This window comes from Eublepharis macularius, chromosome 3 (genome assembly GCF_028583425.1).
Source record: "Eublepharis macularius isolate TG4126 chromosome 3, MPM_Emac_v1.0, whole genome shotgun sequence".
Taxonomy (NCBI): Eukaryota; Metazoa; Chordata; class Lepidosauria; order Squamata; family Eublepharidae; genus Eublepharis; species Eublepharis macularius.
In genome coordinates, this window is record NC_072792.1 from 108,785,006 (window position 1) to 108,802,385 (window position 17,380).

Below are 17,380 nucleotides of genomic sequence, written 5' to 3' on the forward strand. Positions count from 1 at the left end.
TTGAATAAATCTATATTCTTTGCAGTCAGTTCAACTCCCAAATATTTCACTTTGCTTGTTACTTCACAATCCGTTGTTTCCGTTAACAATTGTTGTTTCTGCTTAGTCATATTTTTACATAATATCTTTGACTTCTTTTTGTTAATATAAAAACCTGCCAAGTCTCCAAACTCCTTGATCTTATCTATCACTTTTGGCATGTTCTCCAATGGGTCCTCTACAATTAACATTATGTCGTCCGCAAATGCTCTGACCTTATATGAATAGTCCTTTATTTTTATTCCTCGAATTTCCTCATCTTGTCGTATTTGTATCATCAGAATCTCCAATACTAAAATAAACAACAGTGGAGACAACGGGCAACCTTGTCTTGTTCCTTTACTAATCGTCAGTTTCTTAGTCACTTCATCATTCACCACAATTGCTGCAGTCTGGTCTCTGTAAATTTCCTTGATTGCTCTGATGAATCTTTCTCCCAATTGTAGCTTTTCCATAGTGGCAAACATAAAGTCCCAGTTTAAATTGTCAAACGCCTTTTCAGCGTCAACAAAGAAGAAACCAACCTCTTTATCACAACGCTTGTCATAATATTCAATAGCATTGATCACTGTCCTTAAGTTATCTCTTATTTGTCTGTCTGGCAAAAAGCCTGCTTGTTCCTCTTCTATAACTTCCGAGAGCCATCCCTTCAGTCTCTCCGCCAATATCTTCGCAAAAATTTTATAGTCATTATTAAGTAGCGATATAGGTCTATAATTTTTCACTTCACTGTTCAATTTATTTCTCCAAGCTTCCGAGATTTCTGGAAGTTTAGTTTTCTCCAGATATGTCGCTATTGATTCTTTATTTACTTCTTTCTTATTGTACAGCTTAGCGTAAAATTTATAAAAGGCTCTACTAATGGTAGTCTGCTCCAGATACGTTTTGTTGTCTTCACAAATTTTGTTTATTATTTTCTTTTCCCTTCTCTTCTTCAATTGCCATGCCAGGTACTTCCCAGGTTTATTGGCACCCTCAAACGCTTTTTGATTCAGTCTTTTAAGATTCCACTCCAATTCTTTATTACTCATTGCTGTTAGCTGCTCTTGAAGTATTTTAATTTCCTGGTATAATTTCTTTTTCCCTGGTCTCTTTTTTAGCTGTATTTCTTTGGCTTTTATTTTCTCCTCAATCTCTTGTCTTTTCTCCTCTTTCTTCTTTCTTGCTCTACCATTTAAGTCCATTAGTATGCCCCTTATAACCGCCTTATAAGCATCCCAAACTTTATTGGTTGGTACTTCTTTATTCACATTATATTGTATAAAAAACTTTGTCTCTCTTCTCAATATTTCCATATTCTCTCTTTCCTGTAACAAGTCCTCATTTATTCTCCATGCTTTCCTTTTTCTCCTTTTTCCTAGTTTCCACATAATTGGATTGTGATCTGAGCCTACCATCGGCATTATTTCTACCTCCTTAGTCCATAACGCTAAGTCTTTTGAGGCCCAGATCATGTCAATTCTTGATAATGTAGAGTGCCTTGCAGAATAAAAAGTAAACTGTCTACTTTTAGGATATTCTCTCCTCCATACATCTTCGAGAGTCTCTTGTTGAATCAACTCAAAAAAGAGCTTTGGCAATAGTCCTCTTTTCTTTTGTGCCGTTGTAGTCTTTTTATCTAGTTCCAAGTCTGTCACTCCATTGAAGTCTCCAGCAAGAATTATCTGGTCATATGAAAGGTCGTCTAAATGCTTCCTCAAATCCTCAAAGAAGCTTTCTTTTGCACCGTTAGGTGCATAAAGTCCGACTACCAACACTCTCTTTAAATTCCAAATACATTCCACTGCTACAAATCTGGCTTCCACATCTCTCATAACAAATTTTGGCTGTAGCTCCTCTTTTATGTACAACACCACTCCTCTTTTTTTCTTGTTGGAGGCCGCTACAAATTCTTTGCCCAATTTTCCAGATTTTAAATATTTTACATCCTGCTTTCTAATATGGGTCTCTTGCAAACAAACAATATCACATTTTTGTTTTAGTAGCCAGTGAAAAATATTTTTCCTCTTATTCGGTGAGTTTAGTCCATTTACATTCCAAGATATTACTTTACATTCCATGCTCATAGTCTTGTTGGTAAGTCTTTTTCATTGTCCTTAATAAATCGCTCCATCTCTCGCTCAGATCTGATACGTTTTTTGACCCCTCCAAACTCAAAGGACACTCCTTCTGGTAACTCCCATCTGTAACTGATTTTCATGTCCTTCAAGATCTGAATTAGCACTTTATATTTTTTCCGGTCCAATAACACTGACCTAGGTAGTTCCTTCATTATAATGATCGTCTTGCCATCAATCTCCAATGGATCTTGAAACTGTTTTGTCACAATCTTCTCTTTCATATTTCGTGTCGTAAACTGCACAATCACATCTCTTGGTAATTTCCTCTGGGTTGCAATTCTCGAGTTCACACGATATGCCACATCTAGGATAGCCACAACTTCCTCCTCCTCCTTCCCCAAGTATTCAGCGAACACCTCAGTCATCTGTTCTTGTGCTGACTTTCCTTCCACTTCTGGCAAGCCACGAAAACGTAGCTGCTTCTCCATATGTTTAGTTTCTGCAACTGACATTCTCCCCTTCACCAGTCTCATCTCTGTTTGTTGCGTGTCTGCTAAATTCTCCATCGCGTCTTCTACTGTTTTAACTCTCTGCTGCGTTCCTTGTAGTTCACTTTGTATTGTTTCCATACCTTTTTTCACTTCTGACAGCTCCGATTTTACTGTCTGTGTAACCTCTTTAACCTCTTTAATCAGTTCAAGTTTCGTGTCCTTAAGTTCTTTAATCACATCTAAAAGTTTTTTGTCCAGGTTTTCTATTGCCGATTGCCACTCTTTTTTTGACATCGTGGGGCTTGCTTTAGCTCGCTCCCACGAGTCCGCTCTCTTCCTTAACTCCGTGGCGTAAAATTTAAAATCTTTTTATTTTAAATGTCCCGGTCTTCTTGCAAAAATTAAATTTTAAAGAGTCCAAAATGTCGGCGTCTTTTCTCTATGGTTTCTCTATAATTTTGTAATCCAAGATGGCCTACTTCCTTTTCCGCTGAAGCCGCGACCCTTCCCCTTTCAAAGATGGCGATTCCCTTCTTCCTGCCCTCCTGCAAGGGCCGCTTCACTCCAGCCACTCTTCCCACAGCAGATCTCGCGATGGTCTCTTTTTCTCACAGCTCCAAAGCCACAGGTATTCAAAACAATAGTCCGTTTTCTTTAATAACTTCTTTAAACTTAGTCTCTTTTCAAATACAGCTCCTGCCAAGTCTTCCCCTCCTTTTCACTAGTCTGTTGCAGTTTAAAAATCTACTTTTTTTCCTCTCTGTTTTTGTCAATCTGTCCCGTATCGGAAGATAATGATCTTTACCTTCTCTTCACTTTTCTCGGGTTGTAATCGCTGTTTCGATTTTAAGTTCTCCTCTCAGCTTCTTCCCCCAATCGAAGCTTGGTTATGTAGGTCTTATGCCAGCCGAATTGGCCCCAAAACTGCCGCAGAGATTGTAGCCCACCCGTCGCAAGGTGGGACCTCAAGGATCGAGAGGGGACCCGTTGTGTAGAGCCCCCCCTCGTCCGAGATCTAACTCACCCTAGGGTCTTGAGCGTTCTTTGCCTGCTCTCCGCCTGAGAGCAGTCGGCCGCGGGCTATTTTCACCCCGCCGGCCGGTTAAAACGGCAGTCCGGTCAGCTCCGCAAGTGGAGCTGCGTTAGACCTCCATGAATCCCAAACCGGAAGTCCAAAAGCCCCCAAGTTTCAAGCAGATTGAATGGGGGAGATTTACATACCCTCAAATAGGTCTCTCTCTGTGCAACCTCATTAAATTCTCTCTACTAATTCCTAAAATGACCATCTTCATTTCATTTCCCTAATTCTACAGTGACTATACACACACAGATATACACACAGAGATCACAAGAAGAGGTGAAAGGGGAAGGAGAGGGAGAATGGTAGAAGAGGAATGGCAGCTCTATGCAGCTTGAGATTGACTGGGACTTGGAAGGGAGAAATTGTCCAGGAAATCTATACAGATTACAAGTGAAACACAAGCTCGTGCTGCATTGCTATAAAGTGCTGGAACTAAAAAAAAAAAAAAGATTTTTTTTCCCAATGAGGGGTTTCATGATTCCCAAGCAACTTGCATTAGTGTTACAAGTAAGGCCTGGAAATTTTTGTGATTTTCACAACTTGTGATTTTTGTCCACACCCCTAGTCCGTGGTGCAATTCTTTCTATTGAAATATATTCCTGAATCATTATGTTATAATGCCTTTATAATACATGTTTCCTTTATAAAAATGCCCTCCTGAGCAGTTCTATTTTTAACAGTTTGCAGAAAATCAAAACTCTGACCTCCTCAGGCATACCATTCCTTAGGGTAGTGGCCACTGAAGAGAATGCTTGTGTACAGGCTGTTGTTGATCTTACCCATTTGCAAGGTGGCACCAGTAAAAGGCCCTGTTCAGATGAGCAACATTGTCATGGCAGGGTATAGGAAGAGAGGTCATCTTGTAGATATGAGGGTCCAAGGCCATGAAAGCCACGTGAAGGCCATTACCTGGAGTTGAAGCTGTTAACTAATATGAAGCCAATGGAGTTACTGCAGAATTGGTGTAATACTCTTGTACTACCTTGCAAATAATTTGATCTTCATAATATATCTATAATGACAAAAAGCATGAACCCAGAAAATGAAGAATCTTCTCTCCATGTGTATTCTTTAACTATTGGATGTATTGGGGGAGGGGGACCTACCAGCTTTCCTGGGGGAGGGGGCTAAAAAACAGGGGTTTCACACTTCTGCTGAGATCTTGCAGCTCTGTCCGCAAGGAAGGAGGGAAACTGTGCAAAAGGGGTGGGTAATTCCCATTTCAGGATCCATGGCAGCGTTTCTTGCTGTCAGGCAGAATCAAGCCTTTCCTGCCTGTTTGTCCCTAACCACCTCCAATCTCCATTATTCCCTATGGGGAAAACCATGGGGGGTATCCAGAGGGATGGGGGTGGCATTTTGAAAAATAAATACTCAGAATTTTCAAGGGATCTGCTGCTAGCTGTCCTCTAAAGACCCCCTAAGTTTCAGGAAGACTGGACCTTGGGGAACCATTTTATGACCGCCCAAAGAAGATGCCCCCAACCACCCCATTTGTTCCTACTGCAGGGGAAAACTGACAACTGCAGAAACACATGGATCATGGCTTTCCCAGGGTCCACTCTTCCTGAAACTTGGGTGGTCTTTAGAGGACTGTTAGGAGTAGGTCCCCTGCAAATTTGGTGGATTTTTCTTGCAAAATGCCGCCCCAGTCCCCTAGATAACTCCCCTAGTTTTTCTCATAGGAAATAATGGCAAATGGAGGTGGCTGGAGCACATTCTTTGAGGGCCCATAAATGCTCCCCAAAGTCCATAAAATTGGGGGGGGGGGTCTTTAGAGAACAGTTTGGAGTAGGTCACCAGAAAATTTGGTAAAATTCAGTCCTAAAATGCACCCCCCCACGACCTCTGGAAAGCCCCGATTCGCATTTCCCATTGGAAACAAAGACTAAATTTTACCCACTTTGCTCTGTATTGTGAAGCCAAACTGGAGAATGGGTACCCCTCTATGCTGTTCTTTTCAGATTCATATATCAGTTGTTTCTGAATGTTTGCTCAGATGCTTAATTGTGTTACCACATGGAGAGGAGAAGGAGGAAGTTAAGGGGGAAGGAGGGTACAGAAAGGAGGAGTAGGGAGACAGTGGTGTCAACTCAAAAATGGGAGAATTTAAAACATGCCAGATTAAAGGAAAACAGTTTGGGTGTAAGCTGGATCTAAGGGCAAAAAGAGGGGGGATGGAAGCAGAAGCTTCTCAAAATCAATGCTCTGCAATGGCAACTCACTAATTATACCCATGGGTACTTGCAACCACGACTACACCAGTTAGCCGACACATGCATGGACTAGGGCTACAGGACACGTGTTCACCTGAGGTAAAATGGACATGGTCAGGTAGGAGCAGACATGATTCTAGAAACTCGCATAGTCTCATGTAATTCATCTCATCTAGTTCAGCTCTCAGACTAAGCATACATTCTACCTTCATATTGTTACAGCATACTGGCAGCTTGAAGGACAATGCAAGTTGTCTGTCAGGGTGAATGGAAGCAAGCAGCTTGCTAAAGCTGCATGAGGAGAGAAAAAAGTCCCTGGAAAGCTGAAGAAAGGGGTAATGAAGGAAGAAGCCCCTGATATACAGTTTCCTCATATTGCTGAATTTCAGTATTTCAGCCATGTTGGGTATTTGCCTTCCCTCAGAAATGGTAACCTGAGTGTTGCAAACAAAAGCCCTAAAATTAAGCCCTTCAATTAGAGACCCACAGCAAAATGTTGCAAATTGTTTTAGTGTGACCCTCATTCAGCCCTGTAAGGAAATTGCCCTATTGAATTGGGATCATGGAATAGTTGAGGAAAACCCTAAAAACCAAACAGCAATCTTTTGTTGAGTGTGTCCCCATTTAGCAATAATTGTGGTAATAATGATGTATTATAGATGTAAATCTGTTTACAGGAGTTTAAAAGAACTGGAAAGAGTGCAAAAAAGTCTGGAAAGTGGCTTGGAGACTGAATCAGGGTATTTTGGCCATGCCTGAAGAACTCAGAGAAGACATCAAAGCTCTATGGTGAGAACTGGTGAAAAAGCCCAGTGCAGAAAAGACCAACCTTAGCACACAACACACAGAGATGGAACAGATACAGTCTTATTGATCTTGACATTTGCTTTTCCCTGAATGAAACCAGCCTATCAGGGAACATGCAGGAAATGCTATGATACTAGATAAAATTGAGAACATGTTCCTAATGTGCCCATTATTGAGAGAACTAGGCAGTGTATTTTGGCCTTCTCTCTTAATTGGTGTGGGGAGTGTAAGAAATATCCCTCTTCCTTAAACAAGAGTGCTGTTCAGTCAAAACACAGCATCAGCCTGGTTGACCTTAAAATGGAAACACGCTGCCCTCTCAATCATTTTTGCCATGTTTCAGCCCTTGTAAATCATGAGAAGTGAGTAGAGATGGGCACGAATAGCAATATGAACAAAAAAAGCCATGAGCAGCCCAATCTGCTGTTCAAGAACATGCTGTTCCTGAGGCCCCATTCTAAATGAACAGGTGGTCATTGCAAGCCTCATTCATTGCTGTTCGTCAAGCCAGACAGTCTGGCACCTGCAATCAATTCCCTTGGCAACGTAGGCAGGGATTGTCTGAACTCTGTCTGAACTCCTGCTGTTGCCCTGGAAATCCCAATCCAAGCCCAATTTAGCTTGATAGGCAGGTCTTCATTCCAAGTGTGGAGCTCCAAGTTTGTTACAAGAGAACAAAGACCAAGGGGGAGGGGGGCTTCCAGCTCTGGCTAGTCTTTGCAGACAGTAGAGAGGGAGAGACAGCGGCTGTTGGCATTTTGATAGCGAGACAGGGAGAGTGCATTGGAGCTTAAATTTTCTTTGTGTGTGGTGGGATATGGATCTACCCCTTCAGGTTCCAGGGCTGCTGCCAGGCTCTGGGGCCAAGCTATTATTTATTATTGGTACCTTTCCTGGTGCCTGCTCAGGTCAGGTTTCTGGAAGTGGTGCAGTAGGGATCTTGACCAAACTTGGATGATGGCTGGAGGAGAGCCTGCTGGCCCCTATGAAGAGCCAACCATGAACATGTTCATGAACAGGGTCATGCTCGTGGTTGTTTGTGAGTCCCTGTTCATGGATGGCTATGAACAATGAACATCATGTTCATTCCCCCCCCCCCCGTTCGTGCCCATCTCTGGAAGTGAGTACAGTTCAGGCCTAGTGATAATGAAGAGGCAAGACACTGGACAGAATAAAGGACCGCTGGTGACTTCTGTGTGAAAGTATGTAAAGGATATTGCAGAGAAGTTAGTTCATTTTTAAAGAGGTACTAACTTCAATGCAGGTTTTAAAAAGTATGAAATGCTGATGAAAGGCCATGAATGACAGGGTGGAAGATGAAGTACAAAATATTCCAGCTCTCCACAGTATTTTTGGTGGCATCTCTTTCAGGTGATCTTATGCAAACATACCCCAAGGGTATGTATAAAGTGTAGCTGTCAGAACAGACAACGGTGAGTTAGGTAGATAAGTGAAAAAATAAAATATCTGACCTGATTAGAGACACTGAAATAAAAGCTGTGGTATGTTCTACACTTAACAGAAGGTCATTTGTGCTTGTACAAACTACATAAAGAAAGGAAAAGTATATTTCTGTGACTGCAAAGAAACAATCCAGTATTAAAAATAACGTCATTGTGAGAGTGAATGAGGTCTTATATAACACACATTCATAGCACATTAATTTTTTTTATTAGACAAAGTTTAAGGCATTTTAGTATGAACTCTAGTCTCAATGTTATTCCATCTTTGTTCCATAATACCCCAATCGTCCCCAAATACTAATGATATTTAAAGTGATTGGTCTGGATCCACATTAAATTATCTAATGAAAGAATGGAAATTTTGTGTCTCTCCCTTACAATGCAACACACTGATTTTCACAAAATGCTGGGCCTGAGGAATGACATGAGGGAGAACTACAGCAGGAAAAGGGAGTCGATTACCAATTCAGTATGGATCCAGCCTCTTAAATTTAAGCAGAAAACGTTAAATACCTGTTCTATCCTACTATATAAAAGGCTAAGTGTATTCAAGACAACTCATTTCCTACCATAGTGGGCCACCAGAGGGCGCTACTGTAGAGGGAAGCCCAGATGAGGCAGCCAGACCTCTAGAGAGCATGCCATGGTAGGAAGCCCAGGCTGGAATCAGGCACAGAGCAGATGGAAATGCCCACCCCTGCCTTCACCAGTTGGGATCAGGAGCAGAGCAGGTGACAGTGCCAATCCCCCACCTTCACCCATCTTGGATCAGGACTGCAACAGGTGGCAATGTCCACTCTTGCCTTCACCCATCTGGGATCAGGAGCAGAGCAGGTGGCAATGCTTACCCCCCATTCAACCTGCCAGAATCAGGTGTGGAGCAGGTGGCAATGCCCCTTCCCACTTCACCCAGCCAGAATCAGGCGCAGAGTAGGAGGCAATGCCCATCCCTTATGCAGCTGAGATCAGGAGTGGAGCAGGTGGCAATGCCCACCCTAACTTCACCTGGCTGAAATCAGGCATGGAGCAGGCAGCAAGGCCCGCCCCTTCACAAAGCTGGGATCAGGAGCAGAGCAAGTCGCAATATCCGTCTGCCACATTCACCCAGCTTGGATCAGGCACAGAGCAGGTAGCAATGCCTGCCCACCCTTTATCCAGCAGGGATCAGGTGCAGAGCAGGTTCCAATGCCTACCCCCCACCTTCACCCAGCTGGGGTCAGGAGTGGAGCAGTTGGCAATGCCCACCCCCTGCCATCACCCAGCTGAGATCAGGAGCAGAGCAGGTAGAAATCTGAGCTCTTCATCAAGCTCAGATCAGGAACAAAGAAGGTGGCAATGTCCACTCTCCCCTTCACCCAGCTGAGATCAGGAGTGGAGCACATTCCAATACCCACACCCCGCAATCACCCAGGTGGTATCAAGAGTGGAGCAGGTGGCAATGCCTTCTCCCCCCTTCACCCAGCTGGTATCAGGAGCAGAGCAGGTGGCAATACCCACTCCCCCTTCACCCAGCTGTGATCAGGCACAGAGCAGGTTGCAATGCCTGCCCCCTCCCTTCATCTAGCAGGTATCAGGAGTGGAGCAGGTGGTAATGCCCGCCCCCTTCATCCAGCTAGTATCAGCCACAGAGCAGAAGGAAATTCCCACTCTCTTTTCGCCCAGCCTGGATCAGGAGTGGAACATGAGGTAATAACCATCCCCCTTCACCCAGCCTGGATCAGGTGTGGAGCAGGAGGTATTGCCTGCCCCCAACTTCATCTGGCAGGGATCAGCAGTGGGGCAGGTGGCAATGCCCACTCCTGCTTTCACCCAGCTCATACCAGGAGCGGGGCAGGTGGCAATCCCTGCCCCCCCGCCCTTCAGCAAGCTGGGATCAGAAGTGGAGTAGGTGGCAATGCGTGCCCCCCACCATCACCTAGCTGGGATCAGGAGTGGAACCAATTAAGAAGGGCAAATACGTGTAGGTATACTGGTAACAGACATAGGTCCCCGTATAATAATTAGCAAAACTGTTAAAAACCAATACTTGTAATAGATATGAAAACAAATCAATACAAAGCCCTACGCATTGGGCAATAGTGTAATATATACATAACACAATATCTTACTATATAAATGAGTAAGTGTGTTTCATACAACTCACTTTATACCCTGCTGTACCACCAGATGGCGGTGCCAAAGAGGAAAGCCCAGATAACTCACCATATCGCTCCAGAAAACATGCTGTGATGGGAAGCCCAGGCAGGGAACAGGAGCGGAGTAGGTGGCAATGCCCTTCTTCGCCTTAACCCGGCTGGTATTAGGTGTAGAACAGGTGGCAATGCCCACCCCCCACCTTAACACAGCTGATATTAGGAGAGGAGAAAGGTGCAATGCCCACCTCCCCTTCAGCCAGCTGGTATTAGGAGTGGAACAGGTGGCAATGCTCACTACCACCTTAACCCAGCAAGTATTAGTACCAGAGCAGGTGGCAATGCCCAACCCCATTCAGCCAACTGGTATTAGGAGTGGAGCAGGTAGCAATGCCCACCCCTGCCTTAACCCAGCTGGTAATAGGAGCGAAGCAAGAGGCAATGCCCACCCACAACTTAACCCAGCTGGTATTAGGAGGGAGAAGGTGGCAATGCCCATCCCCCACCTTAACACAACAGGCATTAGGAGTGTAACAGGTGGAAATGCTCACCCCTGCCTTAAGCCAGCTCGTATCAGGAGGAGAGGAAGTGGCAATGCCCACCCACACCTTAACCCAGCTGATATTAGAAGTGAGAAGGTGGCAATACCAGCCCCCTTCAGCCAGCTGGCATTAGGAGGGAGCAGGTGACAATGCCCATCCCCCACCTTAACACAACAAGCATTAGGAGTGTAACAGGTGGCAATGCTCACCTGTGCCTTAACCCAACTGGTATTAGGAGCAGAGGAGGTGGCAATGCCTCCCTCCACCTTAACCCAGATGGTATTAGGAGTGGAGCAGGTGGCAATGCCCGTCACCCCCCTCAGCCAGCTGGAATCAGGAGCGGAGCAGGTGGTAATGCCTTCCCATGCCTTAACCCAGCCGATATTAGGAGCAGAGCAGGTGGCAATGGCCACTCCCGCCTTATCACAACTGGAATTAGGAGCAGAGCATATGACAATGCCCACCTCCACCTTAACCCAGGAGGTATTAGGAAGAGAGGAGGTGGCAATGCCTACCCCCTTCAGCCAGCTGGGGTCAGGAGTAGAGCAGGTGGCAATGCCCACCCTGCCTTATCACAACTGGTATTAGGAGCGGAAGAGTTGGCAATGACCGCCCCTGCCATAATCCAGCTGGTATTTTGAGTGGAGCAAGTGGCGATGCACACCCCCTCCAGCCGTAATACCTCAGCTGGTATTAGGTGCGGAGCAGGTGGAAATGCCCACCCCCTCCTTATTGCAACTGGCATTAGGAGCAAAGCAGGTGGCAATGCTCACCCAGCTGGTATTAGGAGCAGAGCAGGTGGCAATGCCCAGACCCTGCTTTAACCCAGCTGGTATTAGGAGCAGATCAGGTGGCAATCCCCACTCTCTGCCTTAACCCAGCTGGGATCAGGAGCAGAGCAGGTGGCTATGCCCACTCTGCACTTTAACCCAATTGGTATTAGGAGCGGAGCAGGTGGCAATGCCCAACCGTTTCATCCAGATGGGATCAGGAGCAGAGTAGATGTCAATGTATGCCCCCTGCACCCAGCTGGGATCAGAAGTGGACCAGGTGCCAATGCCCGCCCAGTGCCTTCACCTGGGTGGGATCAGGCACAGAGCAGGATGCAATTCCCTTCTTCCATTCACCCAGCCTGGACAAGAAGTGCAGCAGGTGGCAATGTCTATCCCCTTCAACCTACTGGAAGAACGCACTGAGGAGGCGGCAATGCCCATGCCATCTTCACCCTGTTTGAATCAGGAGCCAAGGAGGCATCAATCTCTTCACCCCCTTCAACCTGCCGGAATCAAGAGCAGAGAAGGTGGCAATACCCACACCCCCTTCACCCAGCTGGGATCAGAAGCAGAGCACATAGCAAAGCCCACCACTCACCTTCGCCTGTCGGGATCAGGCGAGGAGCAGGAGGTAGTGCTCACTCCTCCCTTCACCCAGCAGGGATCAAATGGCAATGCCCATGTCCCTTCACCCAGCTGGGATGAGGCTTGAAACAAAGATCTTAATCCCCGTAATTAACACAATACACATTAACTTTCTCTTAACAAATGTTAATGAGTCTACTAAAGTGCAAGGACAAACAAGTATGTGCGAGTACAGAAATAGATTTCACCACTTCATCTTTACAGGAAATAAGCAGGTAAGTACAAATTCATAAATATTTTTCACATCTCATTGTAAGTAGAGCTCATTTAAAGAGATAGTGCACTTAATACTGACGGCTATAGCTCAATCCGAAGCAGTGCCTGCCCCCCTTCACCCAGCTGTAATCAGGCACTGAGCAGAAGGCAATGCCTTTAATAAAGAATTATTAAGAAGAGAAGCATTTTGGACTTTTGAGTTAGATTGTTTGGGACCTTTTGAGCGTAACACTCTTATTGACTATTCCTGTTGTGTGTAACTGTTGTTTTGTGCAACTGCTGTGAAATAGAAATAGGAGCATGTAGCTTTAAGAATGTACAGCACCAGTCTCTTTATACACTCGGCCGTTAGGGCATTATGTACCAGCCTTTGACCAAGCATGTGATGTGGTCATGAATTTTGTTTAGCTGAAACACAGTGAGTACATAAAACTTTGGTCTGTATTCAGTTGCTTGTAATTTTGGAGGTTGGGGTATTATACATATGATGTTTTTTGCAGAAATGTGTTTCCCGTGACCAAGAGGGCTGTGAAACAGGAAGGGATCTGGAATCCTGTTGGGATATTACTACTGTTTGAGTTCATCCTGCTTCTGTGGGTGCCCCCTTGCTTGCCAATTCCTTCTCTTAAAGGACAAAGCATATTTTCAACTTTAATGTTGGACTGCCATGGATTTTTCCATCTTACAATTCATACCCTTCTCCAGGGAGCCACGTGAATAATCTTCAACAGCAGCGGCTGAGCTAGTCGTCAAATAATTTTTCCATTGGACCTTTTGAGTTCTATATAGAGTGAGCTACACTATTTTCTGTTAAGCTCCGTTATTATGTATGCCGGATATAGGCATTGTTTCATTTCCAGTTGATTATTGAAATATATTGTGTTATGTATATATTACACTATTGCCTAATGCATAGGGCTTTGTATTGATGTGTTTTCATTTTTATTACAAGTATTGGTTTATAACAGTTTTGCTAATTATTATACTTGGATCAGGAGTGGAGCAAGTGTAAATCCGAGCTCTTCACCAAGCTCAGATTAGGAGCAAAGCAGATTGCAATGCCTGCTCTCCCCTTCACCTGGCCGAAAACAGGAGTGGAGCAGGTTCCAATGCCCTCGCCCTGCCATCTCCCAGGTGGTATTAAGAGTGGAGCAGGTAGCAATGCCTGCTCCTGTCTTCACCCAGTTGCGATCAGGCATGGAGCAGGTTGCAATGCCCACCCCTTCCACCTGCCTGGGATCAGGTAAGGATCAGGTGAAAATGCCCACCCCCTTCACCTGGCCAGGATCAGGTGCAGAGCACGAGGTAATGCCAGCCCCCGATTTCACCCAGCAGGGATCAGGAGTGGAACAGGTGGTATGCCTGCCCCCTTCACCTGGCCAGGATCAGGCAAGGAGAAGATGGCAATGCCCACCCCTTTACCTGGCCGGGATCAGGAGTGGAGCATGAGGCAATGCCCACCCCCATTCAGTCTGCCAGAATCAGGTGTGGTGCAGGTGGCAATGCCCACTGTCACTTCACTTTGCCAGGATCAGGTGAGGAAAAGGCGGCAAGGCCCACCCCTTCACTTGGCCAGGATGAGGAGTGGAGCACATGGCAATGTTTGCCTCCCATTCACCTGGCTGGGATCAGGCATAGAGTATGTGGCATTGTCCTCCCCTGCTCACTTGTCTGGGATCAGGTACAGACGAGGTGGTAATGCCTCCCCCCCCCCCTCGGGCTTCATCTAGCTGGGATCAGTGATAGAGGAGGAGGAAATGCTCGCCTGCCTGCTCTCTCCTTTCTAGAGCCCATTGTATTTTTTCCTACAATGAGCTTTGTTGCTTGTCTATTTTTACCGGGCATTTCTCCCACACAAACTTTATTGAAGTTGAATATGCTAATGAACAGGTGTTATTCATTTTGATGAGACTTTGCTTGAGACTAGTGCAGATATTGTTTCAGAATGAGAGCAGATATTCTTTAGGAATGAGAAGAAGACATAGAAGTCAAGTGATTGGATGATAGTACTCTTACAGTGTAATCCTAAGCAGAGTTAACCCAGTCTAAACCTATTGAAATCAATTAGTGTAGACTGGAGTAACTCTCCTTAAGATTGCATAGTTATTCAGTGATCTCTAGGTATATTTGCTTTGGAATCTTCGTTCTTTACTTCTCTTTAGTTATATTGTTTATTTTTCCAGGACTCAATGATCCTACCTCTGTAAAATCCTTGGATATAATTACTTTTTCCAGGTCTTCAGGTAATATTCTATTTGTATTGTCGAAGGCTTTCACGGCCGGAGAACGATGGTTGTTGGGGGTTTTCCGGGCTGTATTGCCGTGGTCTTGGCATTGTAGTTCCTGACGTTTCGCCAGCAGCTGTGGCTGGCATCTTCAGAGGTATAGCACCAAAAGACAGAGATCTCTCAGTGTCACAGTGTGGAAAAGATGTAGGTCATTTGTATCTACTCAGGAGGGGTGGGGTTGAGCTGAGTCATTCTGTAAGAGTTTCCCAGGGTGTGGAATGCTAATGGCGGGAGGCTTCACTGTATCCTGAGGAGGTTCTTTTGCATATGGATTGGTGCTTGATGTGCTAATCTTCTCTGCAGGGCTATTGTCGGGTGTGGAGTGTTTTGTTGGCCTGGTGTTTTTCAGAACTGGAGCCCATGCTCTGTTCATTCTTAAGGTTTCTTCTTTCCTGTTGAAGTTTTGCTTATGCTTGTGAATTTCAATGGCTTCCCTGTGCAGTCTGACAAAGTAGTTGGAAGTGTTGTCCAGTCTTTTGGTGTCCTGGAATAAGATACTGTGCCCTGTTTGAGTTAGGCTATGTTCAGCCACTGCTGATTTTTCAGGTTGTCCAAGTCTGCAGTGTCTTTCATGTTCTTTTATTCTTGTCTGGATGCTACGCTTTGTGGTCCCGATGTAAACTTGTCCACAGCTGCAGGGTATACGGTATACTCCTGCAGAGGTGAGGGGGTCTCTACTGTCTTTTGCTGATCGTAGCATCTGTTGTATTTTTCGGGTGGGTCTGAATTATGCCTCTTTTCTGTCGGGGGTGGTGATTGGAGCACCCCATAAACCTAGTGTATGGTTCCGGTTTATGGATGATACATTTATCATCTGGAGCCATGGGGAGGAAGAATTGATGGGGGTTTTGAATCATCTCAACAACATCCACCTGAACATACAATTCACAATGGAGAAAGAAATCGAGGGAAAACTCCCATTTCTGGATACCTTGGTCATCCGCAAAGCAAACTTTCAGTTAGGTCACAAGGTCTACAGGAAACCAACTCACACTGATCGGTACTTACACAAAAACTCCAATCACCACCCCCGACAGAAAAGAGGCATAATGAAAACATTAGTGGATCGTGCAAGACGGATATGTGAGCCGCACTTTCTCAATGAGGAAATTAATCATCTAAACCACGCACTTCAGGCAAATGGCTACTCCAGAAATGAAATCCGAAGAGCAATCAAACCCAGGATGAATCAAACAACCAAGGAAAAACAGTCACCTACAGGAAAAGTGTTTTTGCCATATATCAAAGGAATTACTGATCAGATGGGAAAGCTTATGAAAAAGCATAACCTTCAAGCAGTATTCAGACCCACCCAAAAAATACAACAGATGCTACGATCAGCAAAAGACAGCAGAGACCCCCTCACCTCTGCAGGAGTATACCGTATACCCTGCAGCTGTGGACAAGTTTACATCGGGACCACAAAGCGTAGCATCCAGACAAGAATAAAAGAACATGAAAGACACTGCAGACTTGGACAGCCTGAAAAATCAGCAGTGGCTGAACATAGCCTAATGCAAACGGGGCACAGTATCTTATTCCAGGACACCAAAAGACTGGACAACACTTCCAACTACTTTGTCAGACTGCACAGGGAAGCCATTGAAATTCACAAGCATAAGCAAAACTTCAACAGGAAAGAAGAAACCTTAAGAATGAACAGAGCATGGGCTCCAGTTCTGAAAAACACCAGGCCAACAAAACACTCCACACCCGACAATAGCCCTGCAGAGAAGATTAGCACATCAAGCACCAATCCATATGCAAAAGAACCTCCTCAGGATACAGTGAAGCCTCCCGCCATTAGCATTCCACACCCTGGGAAACTCTTACAGAATGACTCAGCTCAACCCCACCCCTCCTGAGTAGATACAAATGACCTACATCTTTTCCACACTGTGACACTGAGAGATCTCTGTCTTTTGGTGCTACACCTCTGAAGATGCCAGCCACAGCTGCTGGCGAAACGTCAGGAACTACAATGCCAAGACCACGGCAATACAGCCCGGAAAACCCCCAACAACCAATATTCTATTTATTTATTTAAAATATTTATAGTCTACATTTCTATATACATGTATGTGAGGTGGTTTACAATCATAACAATTCATAGAATCATAGAATCATAGAGTTGGAAGGGGCCATACAGACCATCTAGTCCAACCCCCTGCCCAGTGCAGGATCAGCCTAAAGCATCTCTGACAAGTATTCATCCAGCCTCTTCTTGAAAACTGCCGGTGAGGGGGAGCTCACCACCTCCCTAGGCAGCTGATTCCACTTTTGAACTACTCTGACGGTGAAAAAGTTTTTCCTAATATCCAGTCGGTACCTTTGTGCATGTAGTTTTAGCCCATTGCTTCGCGTCGTACCCTCTGTTGCCAACTGGAACAGCTCCCTGCTCTCCTCCAAATGACAGCCTTTCAAATATTTAAAGAGAGCAATTATGTCCCCCCTCAGACTCCTCTTCTCCAAACTAAACATTCCCAAGGCCCTCAGCCTTTCCTCGTAGGGCTCAGTCTCCAGATCCCTGATCATCCTCGTCACTCTCCTCTGCACCCTCTCGATTTTGTCCACATCCTTTTTGAAGTGAGGCCTCCAGAACTGCACACAGTACTCCAGGTGTGGCC